The sequence below is a fragment of the Pempheris klunzingeri genome, chromosome 1, assembly GCF_042242105.1.
Source record: "Pempheris klunzingeri isolate RE-2024b chromosome 1, fPemKlu1.hap1, whole genome shotgun sequence".
Classification (NCBI taxonomy): Eukaryota; Metazoa; Chordata; class Actinopteri; order Acropomatiformes; family Pempheridae; genus Pempheris; species Pempheris klunzingeri.
In genome coordinates, this window is record NC_092012.1 from 28,093,866 (window position 1) to 28,100,798 (window position 6,933).

The window sequence follows — 6,933 nt, forward strand, 5'->3', positions numbered from 1 at the left end:
CTGTTGGAAACTGTGTGTGTGTGTGTGTGTGTGTGTGTGAGATAAAGGTGCCTGGTTAAGAGAAGGTGGTTAGTTGTGTGTAGACTCTGTGTCTGTGTGAACAAACTAACATCAACTAAACTTAATGGCTGCACAGTAATCTCACAATAATCAAACTCAATGAACATTAAAGCAAGTCAATACATTAACAGGGGTAAACCATGTATGCAGTAATGCTATGCTAATTATGCCCAGTTAGAGTTTGTTACCCGTCCTTAAAGGGGAGAAGGAGAGTCCTTGAGGATGCTGCTTTTTCAGCCTGTTGCTGGAGGAAAGGGTTTTGGTTGTGTCCTTGCTGTGGTTACAGGCTGGAGGAATCCGGTCGCTCCTTGATTCTGGCTAGTTAGCAGCTTGATACCAACTTGCTGGTGTGCTCCTGTTTTTGGTTCTGGTTATCAGCTGGCAGACTCTGGGTCGTACCAGCTGGCGCTGATCTGCTTACTTCAGGCAGGACCTTGTGTCGCTACCATGAAGGAGGTAACTGCTCTGGTACAGGCCACACTGAGGCAGAGCTTAGATGAGTTGAGCTGGTCTCTCCTCTTCAGGAGAGACGTCCGGATAGAGACTTGTCTCTCCTCCAGGAGAAGACAAGGGGAAAGAGTGGTCTCTCTCTTCTTGAGGAGAGGTGTCCAGGAAGAGAGAGTTCAGTGGGGGTGAACTGGTTTTGTTGGCCTGAGGTTGTAAAATCATGTGTCCCCTCCGTCCAATGGTGGAGCTGGGTGCAGGGGTGATTTCACACCTATCTCTGAAACTGGGGGACACTGGGGAATGGAGTCCGTAGTTCCACAGACAAAGAAACATGCGGTCTTCACCATGTGCTATTCGCCGTGTAGTGAAGCACAACAATGTGTTGAACTTCTTGCTGTCATGAAATTCTGTATTATTTGTTCATGTAAAATCACACTGAAATCATGTCATTAGATATCAGTGTTTCATGCAGAGAGCTGGCAGCTGCATGCAGTGCATGGCTGAACAATGACACCACAGTCCATTGTTCAGTACATACTGTAGAAACAGGGCACAGGACACTGTATTATGTGAACTGTAAACTGGAGCATTTGGCTGTGTTTCCATTAGTTCAGCACTGTTGGCTCTTAAAGTTTAATTATGGATATGATTTGCATGTTAATTACCCCTCTTGGCTTTTATGTTGAATTAACATATGGTTTTTCTTCTTGTTAACACAGTGAGAAGCACTTCAGGTCAGTCAGTTTCCTTCCCTCAGCTTGATCTCGTTTGCTCAGATTGTTTGCTTTGTTATGGCCCACACTTGGTTCCTCAGTCAGTCCACTGCTTTGGTCCACACTGAAATATTCACAAATTTGATCAACTGACATTTTGTACAGACAACCAAAGTCTATAGATGATGGATGCTAATGAATGTAATGATCCCCTGACTTTGGTTCAGACTGAAATATCTCAACAGCTATTGGATTGGCATGGATTGTCATGAGACGTGGCTCAGACATTCTCGTTCCCCTTGAGGTGACTTTTCATCTTGCTTCACGAGGTGGACATATACCTAGAAAATACCTGCAAAATTAGAAAATGCCATCTTAGTGATGTCAGTCAGTCCATTAATCAGATGATCCGTCATATAACATAGGATTTCCTAAATTTTAAATAGCCAACGTTTACTGCATGTTTACAGCACAAATACTGTACATTTCTATAATTTTCATTTAATTTTCACCAACTAAATTTAATTCTTCTAAATATTGTTTCATGCATTGTTTTGACTTTCAGTTGCCCCTTTAAAAGGTGTCACACTAATATATTTGCCTTGCCTATGACATTTGTTTCTGTGGTGTTCCCAGAGGACAAATCCTAATCATTTTAGAACCCATCAGTTTCAAACACCCTTTAACCAAAACTCTGGTCCATGACAAGCCATCTTGGAAACAGGCATTTACATTTAAATGGATATTCATAAGCTAGACAGGGTGAAGTCATTCCATTTTGCAAACTCCAAGAGCCTCCCTCTATTGTCACTCCAGCCAAGATCTTTCCAAATCTCATTCACAGTTTCCTTTGAAATTTACTAAGCATATTTGTGCTCCCAAAATATTAAACCATTCTTAATCTCATCATCTCATGGCGCTTTCCTGTAAAACTACAATCAGGACATAAACAGACCCTGAAAACAGTCAATTCTGCCCACTTTTTGTTTTAGGTTTGTCATTAACATTTCAGCTGCAAGCAAGGCTTTGTGTTGTAGTCTTGTGATGAATGTGGGAGAGGGTCACATCAGAGGTTTCATGGACGTTACAGCCAACTCTTTCCTCTTATCTTCTATTCTATTGGTATTCTGTGGTTAGTGTGTCTGAGTGCGTGCGTGAGTTACATTAAGTCTTTTATTTAGTAAACAAGACTTTCTAATTGGATGTTTTGGAACAAAAGCATGCAAGCCTAGAAGAGATGGGACTGAAACAATGATGAATTGGTTTGGGGGATGCATACCCATTTACATTACCTAGCTGTGTTGTGCAACATTGGTAGAAATAATGGAGCAGTAACAAAATGCTAAAACCAACAAGGTGCAAGGTTGTGAGATATATGCTTTTTTCAGATCAAGACATAAAAAACACTTCAGTTCTTAATGAGGGGCCAGTCAGTGCAGTTCAATTTATCTGAACAACTAATGGCCACTATCACTGGAATTCCAATTGAGCCCACTGCAAATGTTCTGTTACTACATACTACTAACCATACTACTATAACCAAAGTACACTAACCAAAGTCCATGTGTACACACATTTCTTACTCAAACTCAGGGATAGCTTCTTATTTAAAGGCACCATTAGAATCTAAGGCACATCTAGGATAAATGATGAATAATAAATAAATTTAAAAAAAAAAAGATATTTGTTGTATCAAAAATGATTATTAAACTTGATTGTTAATATATTGATAAAACCAAACAAAACCACAAGCTGCTGTCGATAGTTGTTATAACAAAGGTTGAATGTTATCTACGCTGGATCAGTGGACAGTGATGAGTGACTGAAAATGGGAAACAGTGATCCATGATTTTAAACAAAACTCGTGTGTCACAACTCTGCAAAGTTCTGACACACTTGCAAATCTGTCAACAGACATACTGACATATAAACACCTGAAGAGTACTCAAAACAGCGTCTGTGGTAGTGCCCGCTAAAATTGTTGTCTCCGGGATCAAATTTTGCCATTTTGGCACACACACTCAGAGCACAGTGTGAGGAGCAGCTGCCAGGAGCTGCTACCACAGTGGCAGCTAATGGGGATCCAAATAAATAAACAGATCCAAATAAATAAAGACACACACATGCACACATAGACTCACAATGTGAAAACAATACAATCCACAAGCTATTGCAGCTGGTAATTATTCATTTGATGCCATTACCAGTCAATCATCTCAGCCTAATAAGCCTGAAGGCAGCAGACAACGGAGAGAGCAACCTATTTAGCCCACTGACTCACAATTTCGCAGCTGAAGCAGTAAGACAGAAAACAACAGGCTTAAAATGAGAAAGATCTGGGGTTGGCTAGCTGGCTATAAAGCTACATTGGGTGACAACAAACTTTCAAAATGTTGAACCATTGATCACCACCACTTGGTTGCTTGAGAAATACAGAAATACACTGATACATCAAATGCAATGTAAAGATCAAATCTATTTGGTTTTGGCTATCAACTAGTCAGTGAATAGTACAAACACAGATTTAAAAAACATGCAAAAACTGGAGTAGCCTACAATTCCCAGATAAGGCATCAGCTGTTACGTCTGTGGTCTGTGGAGGAAACCGTTGCACAGTCCTGATTTTCGCCTGCACCAGACTTCACCACCTTCCTCAGGTAGGTCACGGTGGTCTTAGCAAACTCATATTTGGCAAGACTGATTGTCGAGCAAGCCCAGATCAACCTATCAAAATAACATTTGTTTCACAGGTGTCTCAATAACCACTTCATCATCATCATCATAACCCATAATCAGAGCGATTACATGCCTCACCCACTGTTTTTGACCCCCCTTGCCGAAAGTATGTATCATTTTTATGGTCTCTGTTTATGTTTAAAAAAGCTTCTATGTGTAAGAACGTATTTGTGAGGCAAGACTGCAGCCTCACTGGGAGTTTTTACATTATGCTGCACGTAGCAGCACACTCTTGCACAACATTTTTGAGTTGCTCTACGATAACCAGGTTACAACTATCCTCAGATTTGTGTACCAGCAATTAAAATCATACCACGAGCAAATTCAATATCGATTTGATTTTCTAGTTTTTTCCTAAATCTAAAGATTTGCCACTTTCATACTGCCAACTTTACTGCTTCATAAACTTCATTAACTAACTGCTAAATTCAAAGCTTAACAGGCCTCTGGTGCCTTATTAGTTACATCACACTGTTACAACATAGTTCTCTCTTAATCTAAGAGCAAAGAACATGTCGGAATGAGATTTGGTGAATTTGGGATGCAAGTGCAGTTAGCTTTGGACACATCTGAAAGCTTACCCTCTAACCAATGAGTGAATTTTCACACTCCTTTACCTTCTTATCGTCACAATACTCCAGAATCCTCCAAGTCTTTAGTACACTTGTATAGATTTTGAAGGATTCTGAATAAAGCCAAAAGCCAAACACAGAGATCACTGCTAACCACAACCACTGAAGCTATCTAACTAGCTCACTTTTGGTTTTTGTGCAATTAGTGTGTGCTGGACATACATGTGCTGCCATATGTTTTATATCTGTATCTAACTTAGTCTAGAGACTAACTCTGGTTAGACAGAATTCCAGAATCCTGTGAACTTGCACAGTGAATGAAGCTCATAAACATAAACAAAATAAAACGAAAATAGTATTTTTTCTATAACAACTGAACAGAACTATAACAACCTTAAACTGGACAGATTGACTCTCAACAGAGGTGTTGGCATCAAAATTCAAAGGCTGAAAGGAGGCCAGTTTTAAAATGCCTACATTTGTTAACCTTCATATCTCTACATGTCCGATTCATCCATAGACCCAGGTAACGCGATTTAATGTCAAATGAATCACTATCATTGTTATCACAAATTAAGGATAGCAGCACATTACCATAAAGTTTTGAAAGGCGTTGCAGAATCTGCCGCTGGCTGATTCTTTGGTAGTGTTGGATTTGTGGTGGTGCACATGGTCTTATGTTATTATAGAGTGTTGTATCTCTCTCGTCCAGAATGTTGTAACTTTGATCCAGCCTGTTGTTTTGATTTTCCCTGCTCATCGACTTAAACTGTGAACAAACGCACTGTATGTACTTTGGCCTCAAGGGCCTCAAATCCAGTTGTGTAATCTCTGTTTCCTGCATATAGGCGAACATATCGCCAGCTGATATGCTAGCTACATGAAAGAAGGGATGTTGATGTATGTCACGACTTTTACGCCCCGCTCTCTTTCACTCAAGTCAATTCCCACTGTTCAAATGGTGCCACCCGAGGATCATCGTGACGTTAACCCCGCCGACGACGCAGCTTAATGGACCATCGCCTCCCTGCCATCCAAGCCGGACCAAACCCCACCAGGCGCACAAGGACACTCACACACTAATCGCTCACAAAGCGATCCCAAGTAAGAGGCTTTTGTCTGGGCAGAGACAGTTAGAACTTTACTGTGCTGTTGCTGTTTTTTAGTTTTTGAAACTACAAGCTAAATTGCTGGACCGCTGTGTCCTGTTTACAAAGATTGTGTTTGCTGCTGCTTTTGTTTATGCATTGTCTGTGGTATCCCGCGCAGGGGATTTTGTTGTGTTGACATCCGACACATGAAAAGCTAGTTAACGTTATTTTATCAGTTAAAAGACCAGTGCCATGATCGGTGAACAGAGTTTACCAGTCGAGTCGCTGACATAGATGGCTACTGTGCATTTCTGCAACAGTTAAGACCCTCTTTCCTGTGCTTCGAGTGGTTACCTTTCTTCTCTATTTCTTCTTACTAACCTACACATGTACATTTACACATGCATATACATACCTACACACACCTCCACCTAAATTACAGGCGCGGCTGTGCCATTACACATTCAGCGGTGTCCTGCACTCTAGTGTTTAGACTAGTAAATTACAGTCTCCATTGTGCTCCCATTGTTCCCACTGTTCAACTCTCGCGGGCTCATCTGCCATCTTGGAGTGACCATCTTGGAGTATCCACTTGAGTACGTCACTCTCCTGCCGTCTCCTCTTCGCCCATATTCGCTATGTTGAGATTCAGGGTGTGTGATGTCTAGGAGTGACTGGCTGTCATACAGTTATCATGAGTGACAGATGGCCATTTACAAATCAAACATTGGAGATGCTCACCCTCAGAGTTTCACAGTGCACATTTTGACTTGTTATAGTAGGAAAAGCCATCATCCATTTGGTTATTTACACCTGTGCTTTTTCTACTTTGGCAAAGCAAAATATATTCATAATGTCGAATAGGTTATTCACAGATCTAGTATGACAGATGCATGTGATAAATGGCATATAGCTATATAAGGGAGAATGGTTGTCTCATAAGTTGGGTGTTACAGTGCTTACTACAACCAAATTAGAGAGCACTGTTTTATCATGTAGATATCTAACATTAGGCGTGATGCCATAGTCACTTATATTTTTTGTAAGATACCCAAAAGAGATTTCAACAATTTCAACCCAAGACCTTAATCTTCACCTCTAATGTAAGAATGACTATTGTAAGATGTGTTGATGATGAGCAGTTCACACAAGAGTAAAAAGTGTGACAACACACCCTGGTCACTCTGACAATAATCAATCTGAAGTACAGGTAAGTGCATATGGTTAATTCAAAATGTCCTATGATTAGCGTTTATGATCTTTCACGCCATGTTTCTATTATTGCACATTAGATCCATGGTGTAATGTAGGTCA